Genomic DNA, 20,704 nt, shown 5'->3' with positions numbered 1-20,704 from the left:
GGTCAGATCGAGAGAGAGAGAGAGTGGGGAGTTCGAAATCCCCAGATGTTAGCACTGGGGGGACTCAGTGATTTCCTGCAGATGGAGGAAGTTGAGGTCCAAAGAAGGACCAGCCTCAGACCATACAGAGATTTGGGGTGTCTGTAACCCTCCACTTCATCTGACATTTCTCCAGACAAACAGTGCCCTGAATGGCTATCCCCTATCCTTTTCTCCATCCTTGGATGTGCTAAGATGGGACTCAGATATCAGACCAAGGAGATGTTCATCAAACATCAACTGTGATAAATTAAGCATGCGTGTTAAAAATGTAAGGGTGACTACTCAAAGGATAGAAATAGAACGAATATTTCCAAACCAGTAGAGGGAAAAAGAAAGGAAATAAAGAAAATCTGACAAATTCAGCAGAAGGTGGGAAATGAGATGAAAAAGGAGCAACAGAAAAACCATATTAGATAGACAACACAACAAAAGAAGGTGATAGAAAAAATTCAAAGATGTCAATAAGTACAATAAATATAAATGGATTGGACTCACCACTTAAAAGACATAGACTCTCAGACTGGATAAATAGAAGCAACAACAAATGAACAGAATCCATCTCTATGCTCTTTTGAAAAGAATGATACATCTTCAACAAATAAATTGCAAGGAAAAAAGAAAACATATATAGAGAGATAGATAGATGGGGAACTTATACACTAAAGGAGACATAAAGACATATCAACTAATCACATACATAGACTTTATTTGGATCCTGATTCAAACAAACTGTAAAAAAATACATGTATGACATTTATGACATAATTAGAATTTTAAAGACCAGTGGGATTTTTAATGATATTGGGGAATTGCTGTTGAATTTTTAAGCCTGGGTGCTCATCTTTTGGAAATACAGCAGCAATATTTATGGGTAAATTATAGGGTTCTGAAATTTTCTTCAAAATAATATGGAAAGCTAGGAAGTAGGAGAGGGTACAGACGAAACATGGTCAGTCATGAGTTTATAAATGTTGTAGATAACGATGCTACATGTGAATTCATTGTATTATTTTCTCTACTTTTACACATTTTAAATTTCCCATAAGGAAATGCTTTTTAAAAAGAGCGATTTTTGACAGGGGTGCTAAGATAATTCAATGAGGGGAAAGAATTATATTTTCAACAAATGGCACTGGGACAATTGGATATTCAAAAGCAAAGCAATTGAGTTGAATCCCTACCTCATACCATATACAAAAATTAACTCCATATGGATCAAAGACCTAAATGTAAGAGCCCAAACTACAGAACTCTTAGGGGAAAACATAGGCATAAATCTTCATGTCCTCGGCTTTGGCAATGGTCTCTTAGATGAGCCAACAACAACAAATATAGATAAACCAGACATCATCGAAATGAAGAACTTTCTTTCTTCAAAGGACACCATTGAGAAAATGAAAAGACAACCCATTAATGGGAGAACATTTTTGCAAATCAAGTATCTGCTAAGGGACGTGTATTTAGATATATAAAGAACAATTACAGCTAAACAATAAAAAAGACAAATAACCCAATTAATAAATGAGAAATAATTTGAATAGACAGTTCTCCAAAAAAAGACATACAAATGGCCTATAAGCATATGAAAAGATGCTCATCCTCATTAGCTATTAGGAAATGCAAATCAACAGCTCTATTGATCAACATCGACTAGGATGTTGTGCTAGTTTGTACGTATTATGTCCCCCAGAAAAAGCCATGGTCTTTTAATCCGATCTCGTGGGATACTGGAATTCGGTCGTTCCCATGGAGATGCGACCCACCCAACTGTGCGTGACAACTTTGATTGAATGTTTCCATGGAGATATGGCCCTGCCCATTCAGGGTGGGCCTTGATTAGTTCACTGGAGTCTTATAAAAGAGCCCCCAACAAAAGGACCTGAGAGCTGCAGCTAGGATAGACATTTTGGAGACAACCATTGAAAGAAGACGTTTGCTACTCCAGAGTTTGCCAGGGAGATACTAAGAGAACGCTATTTTGAAACATAAACTGGAAGCAAAGGAAGAAGACGCCAGCCACGTGCCTTCCCAGCTAACAGAGGTTTTCCGGATGCCAATGGTATCCTTTGTTGCTGCCTTACCTTGGACACTTTATGGCCTTAAGATGGTAACTTTGCAACCAAATAAACCTCCTTTATAAAAGCCAATCCATTTCTGGTATTTTGCCTAACGGCAGCATTAGCAAACTGGAACAGATGGCTATAAACAAAAAGACAATCACAAGTGTTGGCGAGGATGTGGAGAAACTGAAACCTTCACACCCTGCTGGTGGGAATCTAAAACGGTGCAGCCACTTTGGAAAACAGTTTGGCAGCTTGTCAAAATGTTAAAAATAGAGTTACCATATGATCTAGCAATTCTGCTCCTAGGGATAGCCCCAAGGAATATGAAAACCTATGTCCACACAAAAAACTGTACACCAATGTTCACGGCAGTATGACTCACAGTAGCTAAAAAAGCGGAAGCAACCGAGATGTCCATCAACTGATGAATGGATAGACAAAATGTGGTGTATCCATACCATGTAATATTATCCAGCCAACAAAAAGTATGAAGTAATCATATTTGTTACAGAAGATCTCGGTCTTGAAAAGATGATCCTAAGTGAAAGAAATCAGATGCAAAAAGCCTCATATTCTATGACTCCACTTATAGAAGATGTCTAAAATGGGCAAATCCTTAGAAACAAAAAGTAGATTTGTGGTCACCCGGGGCCAAGGGAGTGACAGCCAGTGGGTACAGGGTTTCTTTTTGGGGTGATAAAAATGTTCTAGAATCAGTTGTGGTAATGATTGCACAACTCAGTGGACATTCTAAAAACCACCCGATTGTTCGCTTTAAATAGGTAAGCGTATGGCATGTGAGTCATATCTCAATAAAGCTGTTAAAAATAAGAATTTTTTAGAATGAAAGAATGATAAAGACAGGTCGGAAAGTCAAAGGAGAGAAAAAGGTTTACCAGGCAACTGTGAACCCTCAAAAAAAGAGCCCTCAAAATACAAAAACCAGACTCCTGCCTGGGCAGGCCCTTGACGATATTGTGCACGTCCAATTCTCTTTCTTGATCCCAGAGAATTCTCTTTCTGACCTCAGGGCCTTTGCACGTGCTATGCCCACTCCCTGGACACTTTTCTCCCCGTTTTACTACTCCTGCTCTGCCTTCAGTTCTCAACTTCAGCAACCCCTGCTCTGAGGAGCCTGCCCTGGGCCCCAGGCTGGCCTGCACCCCCCACAGTGCTGGAGGGCCCCTATCATGGCCCCCCATAGTCCTGGGCTGTGGCTCCCACGTGAGTCTTTGAAGACAGAGACACCCACCACCACCCAGGCTTGGGCAACCGCCCGGGACCCAGGACCCAGCACAGGGTCTGGTATACAGCAGGCGCTCATAAATGTTTTCTGAATGAACAAACTTGTGCCCCTGGCCCATCCCTCCTCCCCTCGAGGCCTCAACTCTCTCCTCTGTGAAATGGGGGTGAAACCCTTCCACGCCGGCTTGGGGTGAGGTGGAGAGAGAAGAGCTGAGGGTGGGGGGGAGGACTGGGGGTGCTCCCTCGCAGAGGCGGCCTCATACACACTGGGAGGGGGGAGATGCCCCCCATTTCGAGATGAATGGTGCCTCTGTCTTGGGGATTTGGGGGCTGGGAGTCAAGTTGGAAGACGAGACCCTGATTCTCTGAAAGCCTTATAGTTGAGCCCAGGACCTCTGATCCAAATCAGGGGGGCCCAGGACCCAGCTGGGGAAACAGTGGGTGGGTGGGGAGCAGGGTGGGGGCCAGAGGTACAGGCCCCAGGGGTACCCCTGGGAAAATAATTGCAAGGGGCCGGCTGGGAGCCAAACCCGGGGGTGCCTGTCCGGGGGGCTAAAGCTGGGAGCTTCTCACCCATCTCTCTTTACCTCTCTCTCTCTCTCTGTCTCTCTGGGTCTCCCTGGGTCTCTGACTGTCTCTACCTGTCTCTCTCTGCTTCTTTAGGTCTCTGGTTCTGTCTGCGTCCATCCCTCTGTCTGCCTCTGTTTATCTGTCCCACTGTCTCCGCTTCTTTCTGTGTATGTTCCTCCAGCTCTTTTTGGTTCTCCATCTGTCATCACACCTTATCCAGGCTCCACTTCTCCCTTCCCCACCCCCCAGTTTCGTGGACCTGGGGGACTCCCACCCCCCAGCCCACTGCCACCTCAGTCCTGCCTTCTTCTGGCTGCTTGAGCTTGTCCCAAGCCAGCCCTGAGCAGGTGACCAGGGCCCAGGATGAAACAGCCAGCCAGCCTCTCTGTGCCCACCTCGGGCGGCATTTTCTGACCCACACCCCCTCCCCTCCCCTTGCCCCCCAAAACCATCCTCGCTGCAGGGCCACCTCCTCTGTCAGCACCTCTTTCCCCCAGCTCAGCCTTGAGATCCTTCATTATTGCTTCGAAGTCCAGACAGTGAAGAACCAGAAATCACAGCCCCCAGGCCCTGAGCCTCTCTCCATCCGTCACCATCTTTGCCACAGGCCCTCAGAACCACTGGGCATCCGATGTTTTCTTTCTTTTCCGGAAAAGTCCTGTAAAGCTGTGGCGCTGTTGGAAAAGACGGTGGACCCAAACTCCTGCAGCAGGGAAAGCTCTGTAACTGAGTCCCTCGACCCAGGCTATAGTCTAGAAAAAGGCAGAAAATATACCAAAATGTAGGAGAGAATGAAAACAGAAGTGGGCTGCGTGTGAAGGGAGGGGTGGGTATCTTAGTTCCCGGGGTCAATCTAGGAGGCCTCTTGGAGGAGGTGACGTTGGCACAAAGACCTGAAGTGGGGAAGGGAGTGGAGCCATCTGGGGAAAGGGAACTCCGGGCAGAGGGAACGGCCTGTGCAAAGGCCCAGAGGCAGGACCGGGCCTGGCCGGTTGAAGGAGCAGTGAGGAGGCCCGTGGGACTGTAGCAGAAGCCAGAACGCGTAATGCTGGTTCTTGTCCAGTTCTGGAGAAATCTTCTCTCTAAAAACAACAGCCATCATGATGTGCTCACTTATCCGGAACTTAATAGGGGCCAGGCGGATAAGAAGCATCAACCCATTTTATCGTCACATCAGCCGTGGGACGGAGGGCTGCTAGATACCCATCCTACAGATTAAGAAACTGAGGCCCAGAGGCAAAAAATGACTTGCTTGGGGTCACTCAGCTAAGGAAGGAGTGAGACAATCCCCAAATGGGGCTGAGGTTTGTTTCCTTCTCACTTGAACCTGCATAGGCCTTTGTGGCCACTTCCACATAAAGAACGTGGCACAAATGACACTTTGTGACTTTCAAGGGCGGGCCATAAAAGGTGACCCCGGGGAGAGACCGCGGATGGAGGGGTGCAGCCCCAGCTCCTGGTGAGGTCCCGGCCAACAGCCAACATCAACCGCTAGACCTGGAAGCAGAGAAACCCCAGAAGACCCTTCCCTAAACATCTGAGCCACCCCGGCTGACACTAAATGGAGCAGGGACGAGCCATCCTAGATCACAGATTCACGAGCAAAATAAATACTGTCATCGTTGTTTTGTTTTTCCTGTGGGGTTTTTTTTTTTTCATTTTTTTTATTGGGATAAAATATACATAAGATAAACAATATTTTAACCATTTTTAAGTGGACAATTCAGTGACGTTAAGTACATCGATAATGGTGCGTAACTTTCACAACAATTTCTGGGACACTTTCATTATCCCAAACAGAAACTCTGGGCCCATTTTTAAGCTAACACCTCCCCATTCCCTTCTTCTCCCTGTCCTAGAAACCACCTTCCGCTTTCTGCCTCCGTGAATTTGCTTCTTCTAAGTATTTCATATTGTCAGTTTGAGCCACTACATTTAGGGACGGTTTATGAATTAGTTTCTTAATTGCATGACAAATTACCACAAACTTAGCGGCTTAAAATGACACAAATTGGCGAGGGTGGGGGAGGAGAGAAGGGGAGTTATTGCTCGATGGGTACAGGGTTTTTATTTGGGATGATGGATGTTTTGTTAACGCGTGGCAGTGATGGTGGCACCATGTAGCGAACTCAATTAACACCCCTGAATTGTATACCCGAAAGTCGCTAAAATGGGAAATTTTAATGTTGTGTGTATGTTCCCAAAATTAAAAAGAAAAAAAATTTTAAGCCCTACAAATTTATTATCTTACAGTTCTGGAGGTTATCTCCTCCCTTCCCTCCTTTGTGACTTATTTCTATTCGTCCTTCGGATCGCGGGTTCTTTGTCACCTCTTCCAGGAAGCCTGCCCTGATGTCTCCTCTGGGTCCTCACAGCTGCCTGTGTGTCCTCCTCCATCAGAGGCCTGACACTCTGGTTACCTGGTGACAGGTGTGGCTGTTTTCTCCCTGCTGTGTCTTTGCACCCAGCCCAGGGCTGTGCATACAACAGGTGCTAAGTCAATGTTTGTGGCTCACAGGAGTTGAAGATTGCTCTCCTTGGGTCTGTAGACAGCTCTGATCTCAGATAGGCACATGGAGGGAGGGACTCACCAGCTTGACAGGTGGGTGGGCATGGGTGGCCCCAGGACCCCACAGCCCCAGCCCTGGAGCCGGCCCTCCCCAGTACCCACCCTGGAGCCCACGGCAGCTCTCAACAGCCTTTTTATTAAGACAGAGCTTTTACTTAGGCGGGCGCTGCCAATTCTAATCGATCGCTGGGTCCCTGGGGGGACTCAGGTTCCCAAGGTTGGCGGCTGGGCCGGGTCCAGGCCGCGGCAGGTGGGACGGCAGCCCTCTCCAGGGCCAGGACGAGGCCCGGAGTCTAGCCCACCAGGTCCATCACATCCCCGCAGCCCAGGTGTGTTGGATGCTCAACCGCTCAGTCACACCAAGAACACGGACACGTGAACACACGCCAACAGGCCCATGCCCCACCGACCCAGACGGAGACGCAATGTAGCAGGGGGGTTGGACGGCTGCCTCTGCACCTAACTGCCCTGTGCCTCAGTTTCCCCCTCTCTGGAAAATGGGGGATCACCGTCATGCCTCCCTCTTGGGGCTTCTAGAAGAATTAAATGCATTCATATTTACAAAATGCTTAACACAGGGTCTGGCACACCATCAGTGTTACGTTAGGTTATTATTTATTCATTCCACGAGTTATCGATTGAGCGCCTGCTGCACGCCAGGCCTCGCCGAGACAGCGGTGAACAAGACGTGCAAAAATTCCTGCCCTTGTCGAGCTGGTAGGTTGGTGTCAGAGAGTGCTGGGAGGGCGTGAACAAACACACATGCACACCCAGAATGCACAAGCGGTGGTCACACAGACACGCAGACGGGAGAGGTAGGCTCTGGGGTTATTCCCATTTCACAGATGGGGCAAATGAAGCTGTCAGACAGAAAGAAAGGGGGCTAGTTGAGAGCCATAAGGTTTCCAGAATGTTCCCTGCTCCATCAGCCCCAGGTCTTCTGCTGCTCCTGCTGTTACCCCTGGCATGGTACCCTCTTTCCCCTTCTCTCATCCAACGTTCTCAGTTCCAACGTCACTTCCTCAAGGAAGATTGTTCTGCTCCCTAAGCCCCTTGCGATTCTCCGATCTCCTTAGGTCCCTGAAACCCTCTTGGCCAGAGCTGTATACCGGTATACAGTAGGCACTCAATAAATGCACGTTGGCAGATACAGCCCCTCCTGGACATCACCAGAAGCTGCAAACTGGCGGCCTTTTTCTGGGCTGCCCTTGTTTCTTCCTTCCCATCCTCCCTGGAGAAGCTTTGGTTCTCCTCCCCGGGGCTAACAGACAGGAAACTGTGTCCTCCTGGGCCTTTAAACTGGTACATTAAAATCAAATCGACAGCCTCCATGTGCAGACGCTGAGGCCCAGACATTGGGCGGCGAGCACCCTGGCCCAGCTGCCTGCTGTCACTTTGCACCTTCTCTCTGCGGCTGAGGAGATGCCAGATTCTGCAGCAGCTGGGATTTGCCCAAAGCACCATGATCTGGTAACAACCATCCTTAGAATAACGGCTTTAATAACCATCTAATAAAAGCATCCTTAGCAGCCTCTGCTTTCTGGGCATTTACCCCATTCAACACACTTTCCATCTTTTTAAAAACCCTCTGGTTGACCCACACACGCACACCCCCGTCCGGCTACTGCTCCATTTTTCTGCTTCCCTTGACAGCAAAACTCTGAGAGAGTCGTCTACACTCGTTGCAGCTGCTGGGGCTCTCATACACCCACACCAGGGAAGTTCCCCTTGTCAAGGTCACCCTCCGGGGTGCAAACCCAGTGATCCCATCCGAGTTCCCGTCCCCATTCCCCTGGGAACACCACCCCCGTGTGGCCCCCGGGACCCCACACTCACCCGGCTTCCCCACCACGTCCCCGGTGACCCATCTTGAACTTGGCCCCACTGGGACAGAGATTCTGTCTGCACTGTTCCCTGCTGGGTCCCCATTGCCTCACAAAGCACTTGGCACACAGCAGGCGCTCAATATGTGTGTGCTGAACGAGGGAATGACTGGATGCTCTTTCAGACCCTGCCTCGAGGTTCTGAATAGATTCCAGAATCCTCCTCAACCCAGCTGGAAGCTGCCCCAGAATTATCCATCTCTCCCACTTCCCACCCACATCTGCCTATGTGGATCCAGCTTAGAGCTCCCTACAGGGGTGGGGGAGGAAACCCATCCATCCATCTGTCTGTCCATTGTCCGTATGTCAGTCTGCCCATCTGTCTGTCCATCCGTCTATCCATTCAGTCATCCATCCATCCATCTATCCATTCATCCGTCCACCCACCCATGTACCCATCCAGCTAGCCACCCATCCATCCATCCATCCATCCACCCACCAATCCACCCACCCACCCACCCATTCATCCACCCATCCACTTACCGATTCATCCACCCACCCACTCACCCATCCATCCATCCATCCATCCACCCACCCACCACCCATCCATCCATCCACCCATCCAATCACCCATCCATCCATCCATCCATCCAGCCAGCCAGCCATCTATCCATCCATCCACCCTTCCACCCACCCTCTCTCACTCTGTCCCTACCTCACATGATCCCTCACCCCTGTGCCATCCTCACTCCTCCTCCCAACATCCTATGTGACCTCGAGCCAAGTCCTCCACTCCCATGGGCCTCCCTTTCCTCCTGGCAAAATGGGAACAGTTACAGAACAGAACCCCAGGCTTGCCCAGTGCCGCTGTCATTCTTAGCCACTTACTGATTGCAACTGGCAGGAGAGGGTCGGTAGTGACACACACAGCCTGCAACGCGAATCCCTGCTCTGCCACTCTTCCGCTGTGTGCTGTTGAGCAAGTCACCAGACCTCTCTGAGCCCCAGTTTCCCCATCTGCAAAACAGGGATCATAATAGCTCCTACCCCTTGGGAGCTGTCGTGGGGGATAAAATGCAATCAATCTTACCAAGTGTTCAGCACAGCAGCTCGTACACAGTAAGTGCCCAATGAGCACTCAGTGGGGCTGTTATTATTTGTTTATAGTAACCCCAGGAAGGGAGGCAGGGGATGGCTGTGGGGCGCCCCTTCTGCCCTGCTAATGGGCACCCACGTTGGTGATTGACAGGGCAGGTGGAGGGGCAGCTGCATCTTATCCTCAAGGGAAATCTGCTGCCCCTGCTTGCAGGGAGAGGTGGGGGGGTTGCTGGCCTGGGACCTCCAAGCCCACACGTGTGCGTGCAAAACACATAGCTTGTGCCCCCCCCGTGGCTGGGGGAGCAATTCACTGGGAATTATCCAGACAGGGACAGACTTGGGGAGAGGAGCCCCCCACCAGCTGGGGCCTCTGGGTGGGCTACACGGACCCCGCAGAGCTTGCAGAGGGTGGGGCAGGGGGACTTATCTCGAGAGACCACCTCGCACCCTCCATCCCTCCAAGGCAGAGTCCCAGGACCCCCGCCCCCACCCCAGACATGTGCAGTGTCTCAGAGCCTCATCAAGAGTACAAACTCATAGGGGAACAAAAAAAATAATAGTAATAGCGAACATGTCTGGCCAGGCACCAGGCGCCAAGCATATTAACCCCTTCATTGTCACAGCAATCTTTAGCCCCCATTTTACTGTTGGGGAAACTGAGTCACGGGAAGCTGCCGTGCCTGGCCCCTGTTGTACCAGCTGGTAAGGAGCACAGACTAATTTGAACCTTCAATTCTCAAAGTCTAGAGCCCTATCCTGTATTGAGCTCAGTATTTTCCACGCAGGAATAAGTGGGATCCACAGAAAACAGAAGGGGCTGCATTATTTGCCCATGGCCTGGTGGGGGAAACTGAGGCTATGAGAAGCTGACAGGCTTCCCAGAGATCTTGCAGGGGGGAAATGGCAGAGCTGAGGCTCGAACCCCAGGCCATGGGCCCCAGAATCTTATTTCTTGGCCACTGCGATCACCAAATGCTCTCTGGGCCTCAGTTTCCCCATCTGTAAGGTGGGTTAGGGGGAACTCAGGGCCTGGCAGTGTGCTTGGGTCTAAAGAGGACTGTAGGGTGTTGAGATTTGGGGTGTTAGTGACGTCCAGCAGGCAATGGGGTGCCAGGGCTGCTGTCCCCTAACCTCACCCCAGCCCGGGCAGTGAGATCAGTCCCCGGGACCCCCTGCCTGAGGCCCCCCTCCCGGCTGTTACCCCCAGCCTCTCCCGGGGAACAGCCCCGCCCCTCCTTCCAGGCCTGCAGGGTGGGCCGGGCAGCCCCTCGGCGTTTGCCAGCGTTGCCCAGAGACCGATGGGCGGCAGGCGGCTCCCCGCCCCCCTGCGCGCAGACCCCCGCCCGCCCAGCCGACAGGACCCCGGATCCAGGACAATGGGCCGGCCAGGGGAAGAGGGGGACGGGCGGGGCTCGGGGTCTTGGGGGGCCTGGGAAAGAGGCGACTTGGGGCTGGCGTGCAGGGAAGGGGGCCTGAGATCCCAGGGGGGAGTCAGAGGGGAGAGGGGTTCAAAGAGTGTGGCGCTCAGAGAGGGACAGGGCCTCAGAGAGGAAAAGAAGGCTTAAAGAGGGGAGGGCTGGCAGAGAGAGGAGGGGGCTCCAGACCGTAGGGAAGTTCAGGGAGGGAAGACGGGGTATCTCAGAGAGGGAGGCGGGAACTCGGAGATGGGCGGGGTTTCAGAGAGGGAGGAGGGACCCAGAGATGGGCGGGGTCTCAGGGAGGGAGGAGGGAACTCGGAGATGGGCGGGGTCTCAGAGAGGGAGGAGGGACCCAGAGATGGGCGGGGTCTCAGGGAGGGAGGAGGGACCCAGAGATGGGCGGGGTCTCAGAGAGGGAGGCGGGAACTCGGAGATGGGCGGGGTCTCAGGGAGGGAGGAGGGAACTCGGAGATGGGCGGGGTCTCAGAGAGGGAGGAGGGAACTCGGAGATGGGCGGGGTCTCAGGGAGGGAGGAGGGAACTCGGAGATGGGCGGGGTCTCAGAGAGGGAGGCGGGAACTCAGAAGAGGGCGGGGGCTCAGAGAGGGAGGCGGGAACTCAGAAGTGGGCGGGGCTCAGGGAGGGAGGAGGGCACTCAGAAGTGGGCGGGGTCTCAGGGAGGGAGGAGGGACCCAGAGATGGGCGGGGTCTCAGGGAGGGAGGAGGGAACTCAGAGTGGGCGGGGTCTCGTCGGGGGCGGGGCCAGGGAGGGGCAGGTCTCAGAGAGGGAGGTGTTATATCCGGAAGGGCAGGGAGCTTAGCCCTCGCCCCACCTCCTGCCCCCGCCGTGGCCCCGGGGCCTCGGGCTCGTGCGGGAACAGGTGTTGGGGTTTCCGAAGGCAGAGACAAGGGAAGCGATCCCTTTCGGAAGCGAAGTGAAAACCGCAGGCACACGCTATAAATATGGGCACAGCTGACAGGGAGGAGGGGGGCGCCGAGGGGGTAAGGTCCTGGGTTGGGGGGGCCGGTGACCCTGAGACCTGGGGATGTGGTTAGGTTTCTGGATGGACACGAAGCCGGGCGACTTGTGACACTCCTGACCTAAATAGGGCGACCCTCCCGGTCTGCGACCCCTTCACCCACCCACATTCCCCTGCAAACCCCAGTGCCCACAGGGGCAATTCGCCTTGCAGCGCCCAGCCTCAGTTTCCCAAATTCGCCATAGGGGAGGGTGTTGCACTGACCAAGACAGACCCCACCCTGCCCTCAAGGCCCCCAGTCCAGTGGGGGAACACTGTCAGTGGGGAGATGAGGGCACACGGGTTGCTGTGGGGGTCCGGGAGCTGGGGGAATCCCGAAAGGCTTCCTGGAGGAGGTGTCATCTAGGCCGAGGGCTAAAGCAAGAGTAGGAATTAGTTAGGGGTGACAGGGATTGTTCCAGGTAGTGGGAACAGCGAGTGCAAAGGCCCTGAGGCAGAGAACGTGCACCCCCCCATCAACTTGCAGTCCCAGCTCTGTCATACATTTGCTGTGTGACCTAAACAAGTGACCTCCTTTTGCTGAGCCTCAGTTTCCCCACCTGTCAAGGAAGTTCCTAAACCCTAAGCACAACAGGCTCAGCCCAGCGCCTGGCTCACCACAGGCGCCCAAGAAATATTGGCCAAATGTTGATGAAGAAATTGAGGTTCTGGAGGATTGTCATGAAATTCAAGCATCGCAGCCCCTGTCTGAAAAATGGCTGGGTCAGAGGGGCCCGTGACCTCTTTGCCAAGGTCCTCTCTTGCCCTGGGCCCCTCCTCTCGGGCCCACCAGCCCTCCACCAGCTGTCCCTCCATGTGTGCACAGCCTGTCAGACCAGGCGCCTGTTCCGGAGCACCTGATGCTTTGCTTCCCAGGGATCTCGGAGGCGCGGGTCTTCGGAAGTTCAGCTGCCACCCGGGCTTAACCCTGGAGCCTGGGCGCCGGGTCCTCAGAGGCCCACTGCAGCTCCTCTTGACCCCGCAGCGGGCCTTGGCAGGGCTCCCAACCTTTAGCCGGAAAGACCCCACTTTCAACTCCTGGCTCTGGCATTGCCTGGCTGTGTGGCCTCGGGAAAGTTGCTCCCCCTCTCTGGTCACTTCCAACCCCTGATAATAAAAACAGTCAGCACATTCTCGGCACCTATTATGCAAACGGGACTGTGCTAGAAGCCTTTCTACAAACAAACAAACTCAAACAATCCCAATTCCTACTGATCCCATTTCACAGATGTGGAAACTGAGGCACGATGTGGTGATGATGAGATAATATCAGTATTTTGGTGCATTTGTTATACCTGTTAAGAAAACCCATCTACAACTTGGAAATAAGGCATGTCCTTTCAAAGTTCCAACGAGATGTCAGGCAAGATCACCCACAGATTATTTGATTTCCACTACACTGTCCCACAGCCATTAGCTACATAGGACTATTGAAACTTAAATTAGTTATAATGAAAGAAAGTTAAAAAATTCAATTCCTCCTGCGGCACTGGCCACATTTTGAGTGCCCAATAGCCACTGGGCTAATGGTTAGCAAATTAGCACAGATCTTCATCATTATAGAAACTTTTATTGGGCAGCTCTGCTCCAGGAAAAAAGTCCTATATCTTTGCTACTTATTATTTGATTACAGTCTAGACTCTGTGAAGTTACAATTTAACATGGAGATTTCTGTCTGCTAGGAAAGATAACCCCAACTTAGGTTTTGTAGGTCATTTAACTAGTTTGTATCTAATCTATTCTTATTCTAACATTCTTAAGAAGAAAAAAATTCCCAATAAATACCCAGATCCTTGAATGGGTCTTGGGAAGAGCTTAGACCTTTTGCTGATTCCCTAAATAATGAGATGATAAATCACCCATACGTGTTGACGCTTTATTTGGATGAGAGTCAACTTTTCAACTTTCTGAGCACTGTGCAAATGGGGAAACTGAGGCCAGCTCCCTGCCTCCCCCATCCACCCCCAAGGCTCCACCCGATCACTGCACCCCAGGTTCTCCGCCTCCAGCCCCGCACCCCCAGCTCGGAGAAGCAGCTCCCAGAACCTGTCTTCCTTCTGGCAGCCGAGAACCAGGTCAGAGGCAGCCGCTGGGACATCAAAGGGAATCTATAAATACAGCTGCAGAAGGAGAAATAGACACTTTCCTCGACTCTCCCGGCCCTGCCTCTCTCCCACCCCAGCTCCTGGGCTGAAAACCCCCCAACCAGGGACCCCCTGCTAGAGAGCAGCCGAGGCAGGCCGCCGACAGCACCCCAGTTTCCCTCAGTGAGCTCAACCTCTTCCACCATCACTGCCACCCCCCCCCCATCCCCAGCAAGTGTCTGTGGAAAGAGGACACCACTGGCCTGTTTCTAGAAGGGGCTGATGAGATTCTGAGCCCAGAGGTGGGGTGGGGGTTTAGGGTTTGCGGAGATATTTGGATCTCAGAGCCCTGGACTCTTCCTTTCTTCTCTTAGCAAATATGTGCTCTGTGCCAGGCACTGGGATGCTGGCGGGGCCAAGGCAGACAGCTCAGATCTGGCCAGGGCAATCACGGGGGACTTCCTGGAGGAGGTGATATGAGCCAGAGGAGATGGGAGTGATGGGGCGAAGACATGGGTTGGAGAGGCGGCTGGAGTGGAAAGAGTTTGAAGTCTTCCTGGATTCTTTCTTCCTCCTTATTCCCCAAGTCCAGCCAGCTTTGACTCTCAAATACACCCACTTCTCTACCCCCACGACGCTCCCCTGGACTAGTGCTACCACCTCCTTCCCAGGCGCCCTGGGGCCACTCCTGTCCTGGAGGCATCATTTTCCTAAGGCAGCCAGAGGAACCTGTTACATTAAATCAGATTATGTCACTGTCCTGCTCTAAAACCTTCCATGGCTCCCTAGTGCCCTTGAAATTGCATCCAAACTCTTCCCCAAGCCCCATCCTCCCCTTGCCTTCACCACTTCCACCTTCTCCCTTACTCTCTCAGCTCCAGTGCCACGGGCCTCCTCGCTGCTCCTCCGACACACCAAGCTCGGTCCTGCCCCAGGGCCTTTGCATGGGCTGCTCCTCCTGCCTAGAACGGGCCTCAGTTTCCCCATCTGTGAAATGGGGCAGGGCAGGCGACTCCTGTTTCATTTGTCATTAAAGTTATTTCCCTCGCAAACCACTTGCCTGGTAATCAATATGCTAATTGATGGAGATGATATGCAAATGACATGTATTTCTACCTCCACCCCCCAACCCACCCTAGTATTTCCCCACTGGCCTCCGGGATCAGGAACCTGGGGGAGCAGACAGCAACCTGGTCCAAGTCCCTTGGGGACCATCACTTAATGGGAGAAGGTGGGGGGGAGTGGTTGTGGGTCTGGAGCCTCCCCACCCCCCCAAAAAATGAGACACTCAGGCCTCCAGGGTTAGCGCAGAGGTGAGCAATGGGGGGTGGGAGTGGGTGGGCAGGCAGGGAGAAGGGGAGAATGGGGGGCTAGAAATCTGGAGAGATGGAGAGATGGAGACCCGGGACCCAGGGTAAGACCCAGACAGAGAGAGGGAGGGAGGTGACAGGGGAGGTGGGGCCAGGTAGGGGTGAATGGGGGCAGGACTGGGCAGGCACCCCCAGAACCTTGGGGTGGGCTGAGGTGGGGTCCGCTCTCCCCTTGGATCCCAAGTGTGAGCTTCCTACCTCCAGCCGTCATAGCCTATTTGCAGCTTCTGGAAGGGGAAACTGAGGCAGACAAGGCAAGCCACCACTATTCTAGAAGTGTGGGGGCAGAGAGGTTTCCTTACCTGCACCCCATACCCCATTCATCTTTATTGAGCTCCTATTTAATTCCAGGTCCTGGGGACACAGCAGGGACCAAGGCCCCTGCCCTGGAGACCCCAGTCTGGTGCACGTGGGATTTGAGGCAGGCATTTATGCTGGGATGGAAGGAAAAGGGTTTACACGGGCCTCATCATTGCTTGTCCAACACGCCAAGCTCGATCCTGCCTCAGGGCCTTTGCACAGGCTGATCCCTCTTCCTGGAGCCCTTTCCTGACACCTGAAAGATTTTCTCCCTCACCTTCTTCAAGCCTGTGCTCCCCAGTGGCCCTTCCGTCACCCCCCGTTTAAAGTCCCCACCCCTACCCCCACTCTCCACCTTCCATCCTTACTTAACTTTTCTCCTTAGCATTTAACATCTCCTGACCCAGAACAGATTTCATTCCTGTATGTTGTTTCCTGTGCACCTGCCGCAGCTTCACAAGGCCAGAGATTTTTCTTTAATCTCTTTTGTTCCCTGCTGTGTCCCCCATGGCTAGAAAAAGCCAAGTACACAGTAGGCACTCAATAAATGTTTGTTAAAAAAAATGCCTCCCTCTCTCACCCTCATCTGTGGGCTCTGTCTTGGCCAGCCGGCTCTGTCTTGGTCACCGCTGTGTCCCCAGCACTGCCCAGTAAAGCCCAGCATACAGCAGGCGCTCAATAAGTTAGCTGAGTAAACAGGCTGGTGAGGCCAACACCAGGACATGAGAGGTTGTGCAGCCTGGACTGAGCTCCTTCCAAGTGGGGTGTGAAGGGTGAGTGTGAGCTCAACGCCCGCCGAAGGCTGTGCCACGTACTGACATTATCGTCACCTGTGTCACCGGTGCAGGTGGCAATGACAGAGCCGCCACCAGCTGAGGTCATTCACACACAGATACACACACACACACACACACACACACACACCCTCCACCACTGCAGTCCAAGTTTTTTTTCCCTCTGTTGATAATGGCTCCTTCTCACAAGTTCCAGGGGAAGATGGAGATCAGAGAGAATCGCTGAGAAGAAGAAACGTGGAATTTCAGAAGCTTCCAGGGAGGGAGAGAGAAGCCACATTGATCAAGCATCTTATAAAAACATTCTCCAAAGGTCACCACATGCTCACTGCAAGGCGGTGCCAAAGTCAGGGTTTGAACCCAGATTTGTGAGCCTCCAGAGAGCACATCCATTCCACCACCAGCCTGCTTGCTTGCTTCTGCTGACGGGCAGCTCACCACTCAATCACTGATTCAAAAATGCAAAAATGGGCTGATTTAGAGGAAACAAAACAGGGGAGTGGAAAGAGCAAATTGGGGTGGAGGGAAGGTCAGGGGAGGCCACGCTGGGGAGGGGCCACTGGCCAGACACTTGAGGAAACGGCTTTCCAGACAGAAACCAGCAAGTGCCAAGGCCCTGAGGCAGCCCAGGGGAGAGTAGGCTTGTCTCCTACACCATCTGTGCCTCAGTTTCCTATCCATTCCCAGGACAGACCCCAGGGGGCTCACAAGTCCCCAGATCCCTCCCCCTTTCTCCCTTAGCAAGACCAGGGGGCCATATGCCTCATCTGCATATGCAGATGGTGGTCAGGGTGGTTCTGGGACAACCCAGGAGACAGCTGAGCCTATCTGGGGGATTTTCCGTGTTCTGAGTCGGAGGAAGCAGCTGTAAGTGTGCTAATTTCCACTGACAGATCAGGCGGTGGATCCCACTGCCTGTTTCTCTAATTTAATGCTTTCCTGGTGAATGTGTGGGGCCTTCAGCTCCAGCTCCGAAGAGGCTGGAGAAGGGGGTCTCAGGCTGGGTTGCCCCCAGCTACTCCCCACTGGCTGCCCAGCTGAGGGCCTATGGGTGCCCAGGCTTCAAATGCAGGGGAGTCCCGGGTTCAAATCCCTGCCCCGGCACTGTGTGATCATGTCCGTGTCCCAGATCCCCTGGCATGCTCTATTATAATGAGGCCATGTGGGGGTTAATTAGTCAATATGTGCCAAGCATCTGGAGCCCAGTCATCTACACAGTAGGTGCTTAATAAGAGCTCCCGGGATTATGTCACTGAGTAACTCCGGGCTTGTCCCCTGCCCAATTGGGCCTGGGCATCCCCAGAGAACCAGCCCCAGGGGGTTCTCAGACACCCCCACTCATTCATTCATCCAACACAGATTTGTTGAGCGCCTACTGTATACCGGGCACCGTTCTAGGTGGAGACCAAGGCAGACCTGGTCCCTGTCCTTGCGGAGCTGACGGTTTGGGGGAAGACTCAAAAGAGAGACAAAAGTAAATGGATAAAAGAAATTCTGATGGTGAAAAGTACAGCCAAGCAATGGATTGCGGGAATGATTGCTTTAGGTGGGGGGACACAGGGCAAGATCACCTGCCCTAGAAATGCACAATGACAGGAGCAGTCTCTGCCCTCCTGCCCTCTCTCCATGCCCCCGCTCCTGAGATTTCTGGATAATAAATATCCACAAAACACCTCTCGATCTAGGTGCCCTTCTAGGCGTTGGAGAATGAATCCAGCAAAGGAAGAAAACGGTCCTGTAGGGGAGAGAAACACTATACGACCTCTGGCTGCAAGAAATAAAATGAAGAAAAATAAAGCAGGTAAGAGGATAGAGAAGGGGACCTCAGCATGAGCTGAGGGACCCCGTTCCTGGAGCTGGGGCTGTCAGGGTGACCTCCCTCAGGAGATGACATTTGCCAAGAACTGGAGGAGGCGTCTGGAGATCGGCGGGTAGTGTTCCAGGCTGTGCAAAGGCCCTGAGGCCAGGTCAGCTTGATGCAAAATTACCCACCAAAGTTTCCCCGGGGAGAGGCCTCCTCCTCCAGGAAGCCCCTCAGGGATCCTCTGAGCCCCCAGAAGAGGGGGGAGCACCCAGGCTGGGGCTGATGAACCAAGGGATGTAGGCTCCATGCCAGCCTCAGAGAGGTTGGGGGAGAAGGTGGAGGAGACCCACTCGCTCAGCCCAGGTCCCCCAGAGCATTTGACACGGGGGCTCTCTAAGCTAGGGGGCCCCCCCAAGCCCCTGGGAAGGACAGGAAGGGCCAGCAACGTCAAAATGGGACCATAACAATAGGAACCTTTTAGGATCGAGGGGGGCTGCAAACAGTAGGTGCCACATAAATGTCAACTTATCGTTGCAATGATGAGTGTATGCACAGCCTGGGACATTTCCTGGGGTGCAACAGCCTCCCCCCTCCCCCATCCTCTCAGGGGCTCTAGAAGGCAAGTGATGCTCCAAGAGGGGAACACCACGCACCCCGCAAAGCGGCGGGGGTCAAAGGGCAGGGGGCGGGGAAGGGTCAGGGCCGTGGCCTGTGCACCCCACCTCCTCCCCAGCCCCCCTCGGGCCCGGCTGCGCGGTTAGCTCCGCGGCGGGACCAGCTGGGCGGATTTAGCCGCGCGCATCTGCCGGCGGGAGCAGCTGCCGTTTTGGGGGGGCTGGAGGGGGATCTGGGACGAGGGAAAAAAAATCTGTCCGCGGAGAATCGCGTCTGCGCCGCCCAGCTGCCGGCTCGGGCCGGGGGGACACCCCGAATCCGCCGGGCCCCCGCCGCCCCCACGTGCCTCTGCGGGAGGGGAGGGGGCGTCGGGGCGGCCCTGACGTCACACGCGGCCTCAGCCAATCGGAGCTGCCCAACTTCGGAGCCCCCGGGGGATTCCCTGGCCCTAGAGGGGGGCGACCCGGCCCGGACCACCCCCCTACTCCCCCCAAGGACTTGGCCGGGGAAACCGAGGCTGGAGGCTGCGCGGAGAGGGCCGGGCCCCAGGCGGCTGCTCACCGACCTGGCCCCAGCCCCGGCCCAGAGAGGGACAGCGACCCGCGGGCGTCACACAGCGGGGCGCAGAGCGCGGATGGGGGGCGCGCAGGCAGCGGGCCGGGGCAGGGGGGCCCTCCCCGCAGGCTCCAGGTACCACAGTCCTGGGCCCTGCCTCGTCCCCTCCCCCGGGGCGCTTCAGGCCGCCCGGCCCCTTCCAGGTCCCCTGGGCCCCCTCGGACCCCGGGACCGCAGCCCCAGGCCGCGCTGGGGAGAAGGTGTCAGCTGCCGCGGGCGCCCCCAAAACCCGCACTGGATTTTGCGCGGCCGGAGGAGGACGGGAGCGCGGCGACGCCCAGGCGGGGAAACTGAGGCCCGGAGGGGCGGGGCTTCCCTGGGAGTCATGCAACTGGGAGGACGCTGCTGGCGCTGGTGACCCCGGGCGAGACCCTGCCCCTCGCTGGGCCTCCCGGGCTCCCCCGGAGGGCGAGCTGTGAACTTCCTGCCGCCCGCTTCAGGGTCAAGGCTCAGACAGTCCGGAGCCCGGGAGTGGGGGGAGGGAGCAGCCCGGCCTGACCTTGCCCGGGTCCCGAGGATGAAAGACCCATTCATGGCCACCGGGTGCCTGGGTGGCAGCTGAGCCAGCCCACAGGGCTTTTGTCCCAGCCTGTCCCTCTGGGGAGAAAGTCCTTCCCACCTCCCACCTCCCACGTGCTTTTATCAAATCCCTCTCCGGTCCTTCTATATGGCCCGGAGATCACCTCCTCCAGGAAGTCCTCCTGGACCCCCCACCTGCTCCCAGAGCCCCTGTCTGTCTCAGCTTGTTTCAGTGGCCACTGGTGATGTCTGTCTCCCCCGGGAGCAGGTTGTCTTGTTCACTACTCAGCCCAGGGTCAGGCACACAGTCGGTGCTCAATAAATGTCTGTTGAATGAATGGGGTTGCAGAAGAGCTGAGCTGGGAGGGCATGTCAGGGGGTGGGGAGAGGGAGCACAGCCTGGTCACCAAGCTGGGGCACTGGTCCGGGCCCCTCCCTTGTTGGGCCTCAGTCTCCCATCCAAGGAGGTGGGAGCTGCACACAGCAGGTGCTGATTTGCCTGGGATGTTGGAGTGGCCGGAAAGCTGGGTTAGGGCGAAACCACTGGCAGGAAGGGCGGGCTGTCAGTGGAGTTTTGTGGTAACCGGGGTGGCCCCCAGAGCAGGTGTTCTGACTCCCTAGGCCCCTGTCCCCTCCATGTGGCTGTTGGGAGCCATTGACAGGACTAGGCAAAGAACGCACACACAGTAGGAGCTCAATAAGTTACTCTTTCCCTCCATGACCCGGGACAAGCTCCTTGACGCCTCTGGGCCTCAGT

This window comes from Choloepus didactylus, assembly GCF_015220235.1.
Source record: "Choloepus didactylus isolate mChoDid1 chromosome 25 unlocalized genomic scaffold, mChoDid1.pri SUPER_25_unloc1, whole genome shotgun sequence".
NCBI lineage: Eukaryota > Metazoa > Chordata > Mammalia > Pilosa > Megalonychidae > Choloepus > Choloepus didactylus.
The sequence above is the reverse complement of the archived record's forward strand: the minus strand, read 5'-3'. Positions refer to the sequence as shown.